The 18,722-nt window shown below is 44.9% G+C and overlaps 1 non-coding gene across 1 annotated transcript; it reads right to left on the bottom strand.

Moving 5' to 3' along the window:
• On the bottom strand, window positions 1-188 carry LOC119168766 (U2 spliceosomal RNA). Its single transcript, XR_005109468.2, has one exon. It is a non-coding gene; the product is annotated as a U2 spliceosomal RNA (small nuclear RNA).
• Window positions 189-18,722: the final 18,534 nt, after the last annotated feature.

Genomic DNA, 18,722 nt, shown 5'->3' with positions numbered 1-18,722 from the left:
GGGGAGTGGGCCGATCCCGGAGATAGTGCAATACCGGGCCAACCCATGGCGGAGTTGAAGAGAGCGTGAAGCATTGCTCCTCATTGCAAAAATAAGTTTATTATCTCGGATACAAACTGAATCCACATCACTTATAAGCTAATAAGAACAGAGAGTGGTTATCAAAAGAGGCAACACATAGAGGGAATGATAGTTTCAGCCTTGCTGCCCCGACCGAAGGCGGCCCGTACCTTCCGGGACCAAAAGGGCCTGACCCCAAGAGTGCAGCGCTCTACCGGCTGCCCAAGCGTCCACCCTTACTTCCCTAAGGCTTGGCCAGTCGCCATAGCGTAGAGCCACGGAGGAGCTTTCTTGACAGAGGCCGGAAGAAATGGGGCTTGAGAGCACGTCCACCCAGGGGCCGGTAACAGTGAGCTTAGTCGGGAATGCCCTCTTGTGTGACCACCCGCCAGGTAAGCAAGCGGCCCCTGAACACATAAATCAATACAGTGGGGTAGTGGAGCGAACCTTTAACCCACCGCTGGGCGTCACTTCCCCGCTGCCGCACCCCAAAGTGATATTGCCCAGGAAATCCCAAAGGCACAGACCATCGCGGGTCCAAAGACACCAGGCAGCCCTGCTGAATAGACCAGGCGTTCAGGTGTGGAACAGCATCGAGCCATAGAAGCACTACTTAACCTCAGGACAGGGGAAGAACAGGTAAACTTCGGTGCAACTGATCAGCCAGCTCCCTAAGGAGCGCGTCTTGAACGCAGCGCAAGTGCCAGTAGGAAGAGAAAAGAGAAGAGTGTGGAAAAAAGAAAAGTGAAAAAAGTGGTCCCCCCTCAAGGGGAGAGGGCATCAAAACATGGCCCCAGGGCCAAGCACATGTAATCACGAAGGGTAGCTACACTTTGATCTTAGTCAAAAGGCCCTGAAGCGATCTTAGACAAAAAGACGAGAAGCGACTTTAATCTTAGGCAAAAGGCCGAGAAGCGCTCTGTCCGCTTTATGTTGCTTGTTTCGTTTACAAACATGTTAAATCTGAAACCTGCTTTTTCCCAGACGTCAAAGTCGTGCTTCCTTGCTTGCACGCGTACTGTCATTTACACGCATGACGTCACAATGAATGCTTGCCGGCGCACAATATCAGGCACGTCACGAGAGATGATACAGCACTTATTTTTAACTTATGCAAGGTCTGCACTTTAAACTCGTGCATCAAAGCCTTGAGGAAAAAAAAGGAATGTACCAATTGCGATTACGTCACCCATCTAACATGACTTGTACGATGGCTGCCCAAGCAACGCCTCTGTGAAGACGACCACAATCATCGGCGAAAAGGTGCTGCCGTTGGCTTCTTCAGCGCACGCAACATATGCCTTGCAAGTTCCGACGTGGCGGAACACCCCACCGGAGTCGAAGACGGTCCTGCCACGAAATGCAGACCCGAGAATCTGTGCCAAATGTCTACAGCGTGTGTTGTTATGCTGGTCAAAGGAGGGTCATGTTGCACAGCGTAACAATACGAGTGTGCGAAACGCCACTGTGATGTCGTGCAAGCATTCCGACTGCAGGCTCTGCCTTTGGTTTAAAATATCTAGGTTTTCGGATTCCGAACGATAGGAGTGATTTGGTGGCATGTACGAGGCGACAGCTTGGCGCTCTGTCGATCTAGCCAGGCAAGAGGCGGATGAAGGCTGTCGTCAAGTGGTCGCGGAAACCAGTGGAGAACTACACGCCTGCTCTTTTCGCCGAGTGCCATTGAGTAAGGTGCGAGTAACCTCGTGACAGACCGTCTTCGGGAGATGCGTGGTTGCACAAATGTAACCGCGCGGCAACGTGTCCCCATATTCAGGGACTATATTGCCACACTACGTCATCTCTGATCCACTGCTTCGTCACGGCGCTCGATTGTATTGCTTATTATTGTTGACCTTCACTTGTGGCTCACAACCATTGTGGGAAATCGGCTGCTTTGTTGTTCTGCTTTTTCACCTTCTACATATTCGGCTTTCTGAAGCTGCGAAGAGTAACCAGAGGGTACAGAAGCTAAAACTCAAGAAAGCGCGCCCGGGTCGTTATTTCACACGTCCTGGGTTCCACTGCGCTTCAGGTATGTGCGTCATGCGTCCGCATGTATAGTGCATGGTTCCCTTTCTACTTTCAGCAATTCGCCGTTCCATTCAGGCCGGATACGAGGATGTTCGTTGTAATCAACGAGAACCAACAACGGATGAGTTGTTATGCTCGAGATCATGTCCAGACGTGTAGTGTGCGATCAACAAGGCGATTGCCGAGGGAACCAGCGAGATAACTAACCGCATGGCAACGAGTTACAGCTACCGCTGGCGGAAGCTATGACCCAGGTCATGGGACACAAGGAGAGCACACGGACGCGTGCTCGTCGGGGCTTCGCTGCTCCACCACGTTGCGTGCTGGGTGCGTCCTCTGCTGTTCCTCGCGATTTTACTTTGTGATGGGGAACAGTGTACATGTGAAGACGTCGTAAGAGCACACGCCTTCAGGGTAAGACGTCTCATGAAGACGTGAAATAAGAATGCCTTTGCTTGTCACTGCAACTGTAAACAGACACACCAACACGCAAGAGAAGCTGTTTCATTTTTCTTCTGAAATGTGCAAACTCCAAAAGTGGAAATAGCTAAACATGGCTGTTTTGTCACATACACACTTTCAGATATAATTTGAAACAGTACTAACAAACTACTCATCATCTTTAATAATTGGGATGTTCAGAAAAACTTGGAGTGTGTATGCGTTAAGAGAAAAAAAGGGCTCCCGAATATAAATTTACCACAAAAAGATTTACTTTCCCAAAGCTATGGTAAGTGTGAACACAGCTAGCGCATTTCCACACGCGGGCGAAAGGCGGCGAATACTGCGTCATCTGGGGCGGCGTGACACCAAGGCTTTGGATAGATGCCGCACCCTCACGGTTTGATCAATGTGAATCCGGACACGTCGTTTTTTTAAGAATAGTGTTGTACTCACCCCCGAAGGGGCGACCAATGCAGGACACACCGTTGGTCGAATGTTGGGGTTAGATCGGCAGTTCACGGCCCATGAATGGCCCGGATTTGACAACGTACCACCAATAATGGCTGTGCCAGCGGAATAGAACGGCGATTTCGGACCAGCATTGACAACGTACCGCCAATAATGGCTGTGCCAGCCAAATATAACGACGATGTTGGACCAGCATTGACCACATTCTCCCATAATGGCTGTGGCAGCCGAATAGAATGGTGATGTAGGACCAGCATTCTGAACTTTTCGCAAATATTGGCTGTGCCAGCGTATTAGAACGGCCACATTGGACCGAGTTGTGCAACCAGCAGCCAATATGGGCTGAGTTATGCAATTAGGCTGGCATTATTGGCCCGTCATTATAACGTTAATGCCAGCGCCGAATAAAGAGTCAACTTCGTTAGCATAACATGGACCGGTATGAGCTAATTTCTGCGTCTACTGCTTTTTGCACTGTTCTGGTCCCACTCAAGTGTGCATTTTTCAAGTTTGAGAGAGTATTATGCCGGGCGCATGAGTAATATAATTTTTTAGTAAATCATGCACAGCTAGTTGACATGCATGATTGTTGATTGAAGTTGCGCAAGGTAGTCTATGTTACTGATAAACATTTATCGAGTTTGTGCCTGTCAGACGTTCGATGCGGTGCTTTCCCCAATGAAAATTGTGCAGATCTGTGCGATGAAGCAACCGCGGATGCCACTGTCGTACGCGACCCACTTCGACGTGACCCGGCGCGCGCGCGCCGGCGTTAGTTTCGTCGCATCACGCCGGCAATGCCACGCCAAGCACTTTGGACATCGCGGATATCGGACACAAAGCGTATCGTGTCATGTGTCCTGCTATGCTATCGCCACGACCAATGTGGTTTTTTCGCGTTCACAGCGCTGTACCAGTTAATGGCACACAAGTGCTTGACGTGTGGGAACTGGAGGTTATGAGTTGCCCTACGGTGATTGAATCGTACAACACACGCATTTGCCGTAATCTGACACACGCACCGACGCCCGCATCCAGTATCGCTATTACCACACGAATTACCTAAAACATTGCAGCGAACGGTTGGCGAAGTGTGGTGGAGTGCGTGGGCATCGGGCTCCTTGTCTCCGTGGGTCATCGTGAGTTGCAATTTTGTTGTGGAACGTTTTTTTGTTGAAAATTTTGATATATATACATTGCCCTATTGTAGTCGATACATCAGCTAGCTTGCGCAGTACGTAGACTTAATTAGGCCCGGTCGCAGTACGAGGAGCAAAAAAAAACGTTTCAATGATTTTGTAGGTACTGATGCATAGAACACATAACACGTAGGCTAAATCGTTTGTAAACAAGCAACACGTATGCTTACAGCGTCATGTTGTTTTATCAAATGCAGAACCACAGACCCCTCTCTGCCCCTCTCCCTTCTGCTTTTTTTATGTCTGTGGAAAGAAGGAAGTGCTCTGCACAGATCTGGCAAGCTAGTTCCTGTAAACTAGAGAGTTTTACTTCACACTCGCTGTTCTTTATAATTTTACATTAAGTGGGGTGGCTAAGGCCAGCTGGCTGTCTTTTGAGAAATCAATGGACGTAGACATTACAAACCGGAAAATGTGTCGAAAATTGCTGCAACCTTTAGAACACGAGGAGGATCATTTGACAGCTGGTGTCAGGACTGCTCTTCAAAACTGAAAGGCAATATCTATGAATAAATCTTAAGCTACGAGTGAGTGACTGTTTGTGGTACTGAAGACTGTTGCCTGTGCTGTCAGCAGCTGCGCATTTGTTTTGTACATTTGGCATGTGAGATCTGAAAATGTCTTTCTCACAGTGTTTCTCAATCTAGCTAAGTCATATTTTCATAGTTTCTTTTCTCCAGGCTCAGTGCAGAAGAGCAAACAGGATTGTTTTGATCAGCGAATAACTAGTTCATTTGTCTTAATCATCACATATTATGTGTGCAATTTTGTGGTGTATGTGTCTTCAGGACGTCTTATAATTCATGGGAGAGTCAAACAGAACTAAAAGCAAGGAATGGCTTCGTTGACCAAAGTAGCTGATGCATATCAATCACTCTTCCTATATTTTATATCTTTGTGACTTATACTGGTCTACACAAATGAAGTTTTCATTGGCTTTCATATTCATGTGGTATATGAACATGTTTCCTCAAGGCTTTTCAAACTGAAATGACCCTTTTCAGTTTTAGTTTGACATGCAGATCAAGATATTTAGCTTATCTGTATGGCTGAAATGGTCACGTCCACCAGAGAGGCAGTTTCATTGATGAGCCGCTGAACGCACAAAAGTGTGAGATGGGTGCTTCTTAGTTAATGCAGTGGTGTAGCCAAGGAATGGGACACAGGGTAAATTGCCCACCCCTGAAATTTTCAGCAATGGTATACCGAGAACCAAGTAACGCATACTCGACTTCCGTGCACTGAAGACAAAGGAGTCAATCCCCCTATCCCTCCACCACACAAAGTTTTGCCTATATCACATGTTGTAATTCAATGGTCCATGTTCAAGCATTTTGTCAATGTTTCGGGGCCTTGCGTTTTCAAATAGAAACATTTTTCTAAGAGAAACAAATATAACTCTTAGCATCAGTGGCTACATATTGACCCGTGTCTGCGGTGATTATTCGATGCTTTGTCAAAGGTGTTCGACCAACTCGTGAGGTCGATGAAAAGCAGTCGTGGAATTCGGCTAGTAGCTGAAGAAGTCTCTGTCGGTCATCCTCTGACAGAGTGGGACTAACATCGAGAACGGGTTCTGGTTCTTGATTAGGCGCTTCGTCTGATACCGATAAACATAAACTGCCTCGCATGTCTACGATATTGTCGTAAGAAGCGATAGCTGTGCCCTTCGGAAGGTGCCGGCGCTCAGTACTGAAGTTGGTCAAAAGTAAATTCGTGCGCCCACCAGTGAGACGGACGATACCTCGTGCGACCGAAATGCCATGGCTAAATAGCAGCGAGCCAATTTGGTCGGCAATGCCTTCGCCATCAAACGCTTCGTGCCCTTCCACCGAAACAAGAGTGCATGACCGTGGCGGGACGACCACATCATCATCAATTATACGTAAAGTGTTACGTATTGCGTCTGAACAGTCAACCAAACCAGGGCTGTTGCGGAACGTAATTGAACGGTCCGGGATGTTGATGACGGCACCATATTCTCTTAAGAAGTCCATCCCTATGATCAGGTCCTTGCAACATGAGGTGAGGATGACAAACGTCGCCACGAAAGAAGAGCTGCCGATGTCGAGTCTTGCTGTACACCTTCCGACAGGCATCAACAGCTGGCCGCCTGCTGTCCTCAGGTGAGGTCCCGTCCACGTAGTCTTCACTTTTTTTAGGCGCACGGCAAGGTTTTCACTTATGATAGAAAAGTCGGCACCGGTGTCAACTAAGGCTGTTACTTGCTGTCCGTCTACAAAAACGGTAAGATCTGTGGTCACAGTTTCGTCAACGTTACAACTAGTCGGCTTTACGGCGTCCTGTGGCAAGAGTAACGGGGGCCTTTTTTCGTCACCTTGGCGGCCTGCAACCTCACCCCCGGAGGTCGCCGCCTTCAGTTTCCCCGGCGTGGACTTGGTGACCTCCTTCCGCTGGCGTCGGCTGTAGTGCGGTGGCGCGACGAAGGCGAATATGCCGGAGACGGAGAACGTGGTCGACGTCCCAAACCTGGCTGGTAATTAGGCTCACCGTCGTCGTTGTTAGCTCGGCGGTTGTCAAAATGGAACCGAGACAAGGAAGGTCGTTGAGAATCAGCATCCCGGCGTGGTGGGTAGTCGTCGTTGGGGCGTCGATCGTCAGACCAATGCCGAAGAGGTCGAAACGTGTCGACGCGGTGCCAGCAATGACGAGAAATGTGGCCGACACCTCCGCAGGTGAAACAAAGCGGACGTCTATCCACGGTGCGCCAGACGTCTGTTTTACGGAGCTGTGGACGCCTCAACGGCTCATAATGTTGTAAATGCAGTGTCTCGTTGGGAGACGGCTCTTTGTACGGCAGCATTTCATACGGTGGCACGACGGAAGGGCGCCGCGGTGTCTGTTCTTGCGGTGGCGACCAAGGAACGGCTGTCGATGGTTGGCGGTACGACGGCGGAACGGGCGGCGGGCGGCGAAGCGCGGCTGCGTAGCTCATGGGTCGCTGATCGTGAGTAGGATCAGCTGCCGAAAACGCTTGGCGTATTTCTTCGCGGACGACTTCAGCGACAGACGCCGTGGGTGGTTCCGTGACCAGAGTCCGCAGCTTCAGCAGCTCTTCGCGAACAATCTCTCGTATTAAATCGCGTAACGAGCTGTGATTATCAGTTGTCGTAGCGGCGAGTTGAGTGTGGGTGCTGCTGGACAAGCGATCGTATTGTCGGCATCGTAGTTGAAGCGCCCGCTCGATAGCCGTAGCTTCTTTGATGAAGTCTGTCATGGTGCTCGGCGGGTTCCGCAAAAGTCCGGCGAAAAATTGCTCTTTAACGCCACGCATGAGGTAGCGTAATTTTTTGTCGTCGGTCATGTGCGGGTCAGCTTTACGGAAGAGACGGGCCATGTCCTCAGCGTACATAGCGACCGTTTCATTGGGTTTCTGAACCCGTAGCTCGAGTATATGTTGCGCACGTTCGCGCCGGTCAACATCGGCAAATGTGTCAATCATTCCTCTTTTAAAGTCACTCCATGTTGACAAACTGCCTTCTCTGTTCTCGTACCAAGTACGAGCACTGTCGTCGAGATAGAAATAGGCGCGGGAAAGCCTTTGTTCAAGAGACCACTGGTTGGTGTTGGCGACACGTTCATAGTGATCAAGCCAGTCTTCGACGTCTTCATGTGCTCCACCACCAAAGCGATCAGGCACCAGCGGTGAAAAAAAGGTTACCTGAGATGGGGTTGGTGGAGTGCTGTCTCGTAGTAACTGTTGTGGACTGGCAGTGGCCATTGGGAGATGTGAGCGCTGCCTTGTAGAGTGTTCCTGCGAGGGGGTGAACTCTGGAGGGAGGCTTCGCAAGCGACGACTGAAGCGATGCACGGGAGTTTCGACAAGTGCTTCTGGACTGGATGAATGGCTCCCCGTGGGAGTGTGGAGCATCAGGTGGTGTCGCGGGCCAGCACCTCCACCAGTGTCGCAGTACAACGCGAACAAAGCACAAGTACGCCTTGAGGCAGCGAGAGCAGCGTGTTTTCAACAGCTAAGCCGCAAGATTGTCTTCTTTGTTGTTGAGTCAAGCCAGAGGCCCACTACTTGGTGTCTGCTAAATCCCCACATCATCGTTGTCGTTCATACGCAGACACGGGTCAGTATGGGTTTGGACACCCGTACGGAAACGAGGACTTTCCGAAAAGCTTTTAAGAAGATACTTCGGGCCTTACCGAGTGCTGCGACAACTGAGTGAGGTTACTTACGAAGTTGTTCCCGACAGTTCGTGTAGTACCAATCGTCGCCAGCACCATCCTGAACTCGTTCACGTAGTGCGCATGAAGCCTTACGTCAGCGAGTGATTGCGTGAGACTTTTCTTTTGAAAAAACTGCATTATTGACTTCGCATCGGGTCGATGCTCTTTAAGAGGGAGGCAAATGACCCGTGTCTGCGTATGAACGACAACGATGATGTGGGGATTTAGCAGACACCAAGTAGTGGGCCTCTGGCTTGACTCAACAACAAAGAAGACAATCTTGCGGCTTAGCTGTTGAAAACACGCTGCTCTCGCTGCCTCAAGGCGTACTTGTGCTTTGTTCGCGTTGTACTGCGACAATATGTGTATGCAATTTGTTTATGCTAGCTGTGTGAACTTGAGGCAAGAATAGAGTGAAATAGATAGTTTGTTAGATGAACAGAACTTTCTCCCTAGTCAGTATGTCCTTACTTGACTTCAATCTACTGCGCACAACCATAACTGATCACTCTAGGGAAGAAACTGTTATCTTTGATGGGTCCTTCAAATCGTATTCGAAAACCAACGTCAAGTGTTGCTTTTCTTCTCCCAAAATAATGCAATGAAAAACTAATTGCACACACATCAGGAGCTTATGAATGCAATCTTTTTATATCAAAAACAGATATAACTTACAGCAGAATGATGAAGTCTGTAATTTCATAGATATTGTAATAGCTTGCTGAAACTCGCACAAAAGAACATATCAATTTCTTCCTTGGAATGTAATTTTGAGTGCCTTGAGATTGTGCTTTCTCAATTTGCCATAATTATTGACAGTGCATCATAATTCACACCTGAAGGTGCTATAATCTTAGCAAGTGTTAATAGTACTTTTAGCACGTGATTTTCAGCTAACTAAAAGAAGAGGCTTTGCCTGCCGAGCTCGTATTACATACTCAGGACATCACCACTGCAAAAATACACCAGCCACAACCAAGAAAGAGCACACCTGTAGTGATTAGTCTACACTTTTCATGTTTTCTGCTGTGCCAATAAGGCCGGCTGAGTGAGCACTGCATCCAGTACCAGGAGGCTGCAGCGACAAATTCCTACTTACAAAACACTTACCAGGTGAGAGGAGAAGTACTGACATGCCAACCATCCAAAACAGAATGCCGGAGAAAAGAGCGGCGATTACTTTTACAGTCCATAAAAACATTCTAAGAGTTGAAAGTTGTAACGTTGCTGATCTTCCAGCCAAGTAAAATAAGGGTACACTGAGAAAAGATACTGAGGATACGTCATCGGCAAATGACAAAAGAAGAACCGATGGAGGTTTGTCTTCATTACATGAACAGCCTTCAACTGATAAGGCGAGTAATTGCACGAGGGAAAGCTGTCACACGAGGTCGTCAGCAGTCAGATGACACAGGCTGGAATCGGGGGTGGTGCCATGGCAGGCACAGAGAGACTGGAGCCCCCCCCCCCCCCCCACCCTCCCCCAGTTTTCGCCTGACCCCTGTGTTGTGTTATGACTGTGTTACGACTATGTTCCGAAGAAGAAACATAGTCGTACTGTAACACAGTGGCTAAGTTGTCCGCTTCTCTGCTCCTCCTGAAAGACCACGCTTAACGTGGGGGCACCCGCGGTATAGACCAATCCTGGCAGCACTGATCCTGACTAAAATACAATAAGAACAACAGAAAACTCAAACCAAATGTTACCACCATACTTTGACTTCTTGCTTTGTGTGCAATTGAATCTAGTGAAAAGTATGTGGAACACCAGATAAAAGCACCACAGTCAACACCTGCTAGTACCTGCTTTCATAATAGTACATAGTGCTGAAAAAGCATGCAAAATTATTCCAACGTAGCGAAATATTATAAAGCAACAGGAGGCTGTGTGGCCCTGACTTAGACAACACTAAAAAAACTTTCAGTCATGTCAGCAGTTCCTGAAGAGCACTGAAAAGTCATGAAAACCTACCTTCAATGTCTTTCTTGCACAAGAACAATAAAAGGAATACACACTGATGGAGAAGAAAGCCATTACTCAAATCCGGCTCTTATGCACTGAGGGAAAATACTTGGACATGGATTACTAATAATGGCTTCAATACAACTCTTGAACATGCCCTCAAAACTGCTAACTGCAAGTAGACGAGACATAAAGGCACACTACAATGCGACACAATGAACACGTCAACCATCAGCCATGAACTTATGCTAGAGTGGATGCCGCAAGAAATCTTGAACACTGGGAGCACACAACGTTCCCAACCAAAATGTTGACCTCACAACACGATAAGAATGTTCCGATGGTCTGCTTCTCATTGCCATGATGTGAAACAGGGGCATATACACACACACAACTCATCTTTACATGGATAAAACGCTCTTGCTTCCAGGTTTATAGAAACAGTCTCACCAAATTTCTATCCAATAAGCTCACCACCTTCATCGTTGCTGGGAGTGTGTTCAAACTAAAGAAGACAAAGGGCGCTGGTGGGGCTGCATGCAGATGGTGTTTTTCGAATAAATGAGCAATGGCCTGCTTAGTCATCTTTGACCACCTATCACATCTGAGCCATTTGTTACATTCACGTTGACTTGTTAGTGTAGTAGTTGTGCCTAATGAAAGGCATGAAAGACATAAATATCAGTAAGAGAGGCATGTAAACTTTGAGATGTCTTTTATTATTGCAAATTTGAACTGTGTTAGAAATAACAAAACAAATTGTTGCTCTAATGACACTGTGTATATTATAGAGAAATAGTTGTACTGTGTTTATGCTATCTTTCTACATGAAATGAGGGGATGAAGCCAGACTTGCTTAAGCTAAAGTGAGGTTTGGAAGCTCATCAAGGAATGACAATCAATGTGCTTTCTTGTATAGCCCCTGTCAGACTCGGCTGTCATGTTCATTATTATTATTATTATTATAATATTATTATTATTAGTATTATTATTATTATTAGTAGTAGTAGTAGTAGTAGTAATAGTAGTAGTAGTAGTAGTAGTAGTAGTAGTAGTAGTAGTAGGAAATGTATATAAATAGGCTCGCATGTTCCTCAATTTATATGACCTTTCTTAAACTCTAATGCTGTGCCTTGCTCCAAACAACTTTTTCAATATGAAAAATGCCATCACTAGCTGTCCTCTTATTTGATTGGCCTTGAATATGTGTTTGATTCAGTGCACTGCAGGAAAATTTGCTGCATTGACTTACTGTCAGCGCCAAATTCAGTTCATTGCACTAAATCTGCCGGGAGTCTGAATAGTAGCATTGTTTCAGTGTGCTAGAGTTGTCTCAAAAAAGAACTACTCAGGCAGAAGATACACAACAATTGTAGCAACAATGGTGTCGAAAAGAGTTCATACTAGTGGATTTTCCCATTAACAAGTAAGGGAACAGCTACTATATGTAATCGTGAAATCCACTAAGCTTTAAGGTTTTTAGAATGGCACGACAAAGAAAGAAAAAAAGACCATTGAGTAACATAAGCAAGCTTAAGCTTCCTGAATTGACCTGTGTTGATGTAAAAAAAGAACTGTTTGAGGAGGTACAGTCAAAACGAAAAACAATCATGCGTCAGCTTTCTTTCAATTATATTTCAGGGTAAAGAAATCCTTCACTCTTGTGCGCAGCGTGTTTTTTTATTGTTTGGCATTGCTGGTTAATTTTGCATATTGCCATGTCGATGTAGTATATATCTGTTCTGTTTTTTTGAATAAACTTCAGCCGCGAATCGGCGCTTTTGTTCCTCTGGCTCATTTGTTTTTGTTAGTCTTCGTTGTACTGTTCTACTATCATGAATCCATACCAACTTAATCTGTCAGTCTTATTCAAGCTTTCTGGCTCTTATAGTTGTATCACTAAACCGTGTCAGAGTTATAACCAAGCATACCTCTCAAAATGTTTGGAGGACCGTTTGCTCTACGACATGGTTCACAGGATTCATCTCATGGGTTACATGAATACTGTTTTTGCTGTTAGGGGCACATGCACAGTCTTAATCATTAATTTTTGCAAATGTGGCTTTACAAGCTTCAGTGCTTTTATGATGTGAATAAGTTAGAAAAGACAATTAGGCATCACTTAGGATCACAAGCTTGTTGATCTACAAATAACAAAGCTCAAGATGCAAGACCACACCATCGAATATTCCAACTGATTGAAAATTCAGGTATTTAGAATAGTGCCTCAACCTTTTTAAAGTGAGGTGTGGTTGCAGGGGTAAAGCTCACAGCAAACATGAAGTTGCACTTTATATTTCATAGTACTTGAGCGTAAGTACCAGGCAATAAAAAAATGAAATTACATTCTCACTTTTCATTTGTGGCACTCGAGAACTAGCACAATTGCAAACCCATCCAAAACATAAATTTACTGAATCATATGATAACATTACACCTGTCATTCAATAATATTTGTTGCCATCATAACTCCGGTGTCACAAATTCAATGTGGCATTTTTTGCATTTGAATTATTATTTTAGATATAACAAATGCATAAAACACAGAAAAATTATTTTCACTTTGCCTGAAGAAATGATGCTGGTGAAGGCTTTATTAGCTAGATTGACTTGACAACCAGTAAACATGCAATTTTAATCATGGCATTGTGGGGACTGTTTATTGCTGTTATGTAAGTGGGATATTTTTCCTGTTTCAGGTCATTTGTGCACTGATTATGACTTCTGCTTAGAAAGTAAATCATCTGTTTTGTTTTCATGAAAATTCAGTAAAAGTTACTTGAGAGAAAGGTTTTTTTTATGTTGTCAGCATGACACCGATAAGGGATGGTTAGCCCATATCGTTTCATTATGCATGTTTGTACAAAAGTGTAGTTCACTGCTACCATATGAGCCTTCCTATGTGTTGTCACACAGCTATAGGTAGAAGCTTCTTTATGGTGTAACATAGGCGAGATGTATAGTCACTGGCAGGAAGGTGGGCTTTGTGTCGATCAGAGGTCTAGTTCACTGCTACCATAAGAACATGGTCACTGCGTAGAACTACAGTCACGCTTAAAGCAAGTTTTACAGTGTTGCAACCAATGTCTTCCTTGAATGTCATGCATATACGTTTCATTATTTCCATTGCTCATTGGGAGGTAGGGCTTGGTGGAATACTGTTGGTCCATATCGGCTTTCTCTATCTGTTGAGACCAAGAATGACATGAGCGATGCAGCCAGCAGCTACAAAAGCAGGAGCAACAGTGCGTAACCTAGAAATGTCTGGAGTAAGAATATATTCCACCTAACGCTGAACCATGCAATTAACACAAGCTTACAAGTTTGTCTTTCGCAAGGCAGCAGTATAGTCAATGGCACGATAAGATCCTCACAAACGCCGCTGAATCAATGGTTAGCCCTCAAATATATTCAGCAACGTCACAATGTGATTTAATCTTGAAGTTCTGCAAAGCACTCCACACAGGTGGTACGTGAAACCACGTGGTGCCATACACCTTACGTTATCTGCCATGAGAAGCCTTTGGATTTCCCGTGTATTTGGGCATGAAAGACACTGAAGTAATATGCCTAATTGTTCTTGCAAGTGGGCATAAATGATCAGGTCTAGAGTCACATCATGTGTTGATGCTAATATGCCTCATGTTACTGGCCAACGACTCTGCATCTTTGAAAGTGTAGCAGCGTCAAAGCTTATATTTCTTGCAGATGGCAGAATTTGTTTTCATGTAAACCAATCACCACTTTTTAAGGTGCATATTTCTCTAAGACAGGTGAAAATGTTGATTGGGCTATGTGACAGGGCATCAATAACAACGTTGACAGCTCCTATGAAATGTTTCTGGTATGTTTAACATCTGCCACAGTTCATAGGAATATGGATGTCACGATTCTAACTGAGGGAGTGTAACAAGTACCGATAAGAGATGTACTCACATAGCCTATGACTAAGAAGTCACGTAATTTCTTCCATGTAATAATGTAATGACATAAGCACTAACCACTTATGCCCACTAAGCACAATTAGGTATATCACAAGAGTCTTTCACATACACTCAAGTACACAGGAAATCCAAAGACTTCCCCAGGCAAATAACATAAGACGTATTATAGCATCATGTGGGTGTATGTGCTACCTGAGTAGACTGCTTTGCGGCACTTCAAGATTCAGTCGCATTGTGACATTGCTGGATATGTTTACAGGGCCAACCACATGACTTAGTGACAATTTTGAGAATCTATTGACTTCAGTCTACACAAAAAAAATGAAATGCTGTGATGCTGCTAAGATAGTGGGCATAAGTTTTCACGACATGTAAGGGAACTGGTTGGCCGCCATTAGTACTCTTTTGACGAGCTGGTGATCTATCACAAATTGCAATAAAGATGTCGTACGTTGGTGTTTCTGAAAGACCAGAGAGACCGCAGGACCGATACGTCTTCGGTTTATTGTTCACAGAACAGGAAAATAAAAAAAAGAGATGCAGAGCGTGCCCCTGGCTACTTCTTCTTCCTCGCCTCCGAGCTCCATCTTCTATCTGTTTTCTACATCTTCCTGCCGGCCATATTCAACCGAAGCAACCTTCGAGCGAAAACAACAGTTGAGTCGGCCTCTTGACTAATTTCCCTTCAGGTGTACGGAGCAAGCATGTTCTCACTAGTCCATCCTTGCCTGGGAAAATCTTTTCGACCTTGCAGAGTTTCCATTGAGTTCTTTTTCACGCTTCTCCAAGCAGAAGTACATCTCCTTCTTGTATATTTGCGTGACGCTCTGTTTTTCTGCTGGCGCACTTAAGCTCCCTCAGGTTCTCCCTTTTCCATCTGGTCCACCATGTTATCATTGCATGTTTTCTTGCATTCCAGTAATTCAGCAAACTGTATTCTTCGAGTCTGTTTTCTTCCTGCTTGTTCATTGCTTGCCTGCCTCCTATAACGTCTGCTGGTGGGATGGGTTGTGGCTCGTTAGGATCGTCATACACATAAGTAGGAGGCCGGTTGTTAAGTACTCCTTCTGCTTCAACAACCACAGTCCGTACTTCTTTTTCATGCAAAAGTCGAGCACCTATTGTTTTTGCCATGGATGTCTTGAAGCTTCTGATCAGTCTTTAATAAAATCCTTCCCACCATGGACCTACTCTACAATAAACTTCCATTTTATTCTCAGGTTACTGGTATACTGTTGAACCCTTTCATCTTCCATCTTTAATGTCTTGTTCATCTCCTTCTCAAATTTCTTGAATACTCTTGCATTATCACTGTAAATAGTTGTACACAATCCTCTTCTAGCTACGAATCTTCGGAATGCTTGTATAAACGCTTCTGATGACATCCTCTTGACCAACTCCAGTTGTATGGCTCTTGTTATTGCACACGTAAATATCACAATGTAAAACTTGCTAACTTTTTCGCCTTTCTCCTCTCAACCACTTAGCGGTCCAGCAAAGTCTACACCAACTGTGTCGAATGGCCTAGTCTGTGTTATCCTGTCAGCTCGTAGTGATGGAATTTCTTGTGCCATTGGTCTAGAATTGAATCTCCTACTAGTGATGCATTTATTTATCACATATTTCACCATCTGTCGGGCACGCACAATCCAAAACTTTGTTCTTAGATGTGTCAATGTTGCCGCAACGCCACCGTGCATTGTTACTTGATGCGCGTTCAGAACGACGAGTTCTGAAAAGTGACTTTCTCTTGGTAAAATAATAGGATGCTTCTCATCAAAGCTCAAATCACTCCACTGAAGCCTCCCTTTTACTCTTAGGACACCTTGATCATCTTCGAAGGTGTTCGTGCCGTATAGATTCATGTTGTCATATATTCGTGCCACTGCATTTTGTAGCGTTTTCTGCTCCTGCTTTATCAGCAGAAACTCTGCCTTGTCCAATTCTCCTCCTGTCAGCGAACCTGTTTTCCTTTCTTTTCGTCGGTTTTCTATATAACGCGTCACCCATGCGGTAACTCGTAACGCTTTTTTGTATGATCCAAATCTGCTCACATCAATTATCTTTTTTTCACCTGTGGTGGTAGTTAAGCTTGCCACAATCTTTTCTTCGTCTTTGTTGGCATCACTGTCCGATTCTTGCGTGATGTCATAATCAGGCCTTTGTTTTTCATTCTTCATCCACGTGGGGCCTTTCCACCATAATTCTCTATCCGGCAAACGTTTCATCTTCATCCTCCTTGTCATCGAATCCGCAGGATTTTCATCACTTTTAGCATAACCCCATTGAGTCTCATTATACTTGCTCTTAATTTCTGCTGCGCAGTTCCGAACAAACAAATATTTCGCCTTGTTAGACTTTATCCAGCACAATACAATTTGAGAGTCAGTCCAGAATTTCACAATCCTTGGTTTCCTGATGAAATTCTGTGTTATATGACTGGCCAGTCTGACTGATATTGGGGCCGCCAACAACTCCAATCTTGCTAGTGCAATCTCTTTGATTGGAGCGACTCTACCCTTTGCAATGATTAAATTGGCTTTATTGCTTCCATCGGAGTATTTTGTTACAATGTATGCTGCTGCTCCATACGCCATTTGACTCGCATCGGAGAACAGGTGTAGAGTCGATGCTTTCACTTCAGCTTGCCTGTTGTCATAACATCTGTTAACGGTGAAGTCATCCAAGTGCTGAAGCTCCTCCGACCAGTCCTTCTAAGCTGATCTATGCTGGCTTGGTAACGGGTCATCCCATTTCAGTTTATTCATCCAAATTTTTGCAGCAATATTTTTGCTCTAACTGAAAGTGGTGTCAAAAAACCTAAAGGGTCCTATAGCTTTGCCATGTCCTGCAAAACCTGTCTTTTTGAGAGTTGTCTCATTTCCTTGTCATTTTGCCATGTAGTGTCGGGAAAGCTCAACACGTCGTCTACAAAATTTCATTTCAGTCCCAAAATCTTGATTTGTCCCTCTTTTCTTATCCCTCTATCCAGATCTTCTCCTTCTTCATCAAACAGTTTTCTTAGCTCGGCGTCATTTGAAATCCATTTTCTTCAATTCATTCCCGCATTGCGAAAAATATTTCGTGGTTATTTGTATATCTTTGTCGATGTCGAGTATTCGTCGGCTCCTAGTAAAACGTCGTCAACGTAGATTACTTTCCGGAGTTGCGCCACAACTGCAGGCTATTTTTCTTCGAATTTATCCAAATATCGATGAATCGTGGCCGCTAGAAGGAAGCTACTAGGTGTAGTTCCGAAAGTAACCCTTGTCATCCTCCACGTTTTTATCTTCGGGGTTGGCATATCTTCGCTGGGTATTCTTTCCCACCCCATAAATTGCAGTGCGTCTCGTTTCTTTTTAGGTATCTTGATCTGCAAGAATGCTTTTTCCACGTCGGCTGACATAGAAATCTTGTGATGTCGCAATTTCATCAGCAAACTTGTGATGTCGGGGTTTAGGTTTGGCCCCTTCTCCAAGTTGTCATTCAAGGATTCACCTGGCTTGACGATGCGTCAAAGACGATCCGTATTTTTGTCGTTATTCGGTCCTTCTTAATTACTGCTTCATGTGGCATGTAGTATACAAATTTGTTCTGTATATCGGTTCCAGCATCTTCTTCGACGTTTTCTGCTATTTCTTGCTCGAAGTACTCTCGAATAGCTTTGTCATAGGCTAGGAGCTCATCTTTATTCTTGCATATTTTCTCGGTCACCTGGATAAGCCTCTTCTTTGCAATGGTGTTCATCATTTTCACGGGTATTGCGCACCACGACAAGGACACACACAAAGGAGAGATGCACACACACACACAGCGCTAACTTGCAACTAATGTTTTATTTGCGATCACACACGCTGTTTATACAAGAGCAGACCGATAAAACTTGGATAATGTCATGTCAAGAATACAGCACAGCCCATGCACGTGTCATCACCGATAGCGACAATCTACACTAGCCCGTCAAAGTGAAGTTTCCAGATACTTCTTTTCTTTAGATGATAATGCTATGGAAGCCACACTCACGCATTTTTCTTTCATTTTGTCTATTTCAAAAGCTTCAACAATTTCACGTGTGGTTCTGTCACGGGCCTTAAAGAGTATACGGGTGTTTTAGGGACGCAACCGCACCTCTGACAGTGAAAGGCCAAATGACCACTTACAGCTCTTTCTACATTGTGCTTGTGCTCCTTTAGTCTTTCATTCACACACCTTCCAGATTGGCCTATGTATTCACAACCGCAAGTCAAAGGAGTGCTATAGACAACACCACAACAAAAATTCACAAATTTCTCCCGGTGCTTAATCTTACAATCCTGTTTCCCGCTACTTCATGCATTGACCTTTTTGCACATTTCTTGGAACTTTTCGGGAGCAGAAAACACTACATCCGCACCCGCCTTCCTTGCTATCCTT

The sequence above is a fragment of the Rhipicephalus microplus genome, chromosome 6, assembly GCF_043290135.1.
Source record: "Rhipicephalus microplus isolate Deutch F79 chromosome 6, USDA_Rmic, whole genome shotgun sequence".
Lineage (NCBI taxonomy): Eukaryota > Metazoa > Arthropoda > Arachnida > Ixodida > Ixodidae > Rhipicephalus > Rhipicephalus microplus.
This window is presented reverse-complemented; position numbering and strand designations above follow the sequence as displayed.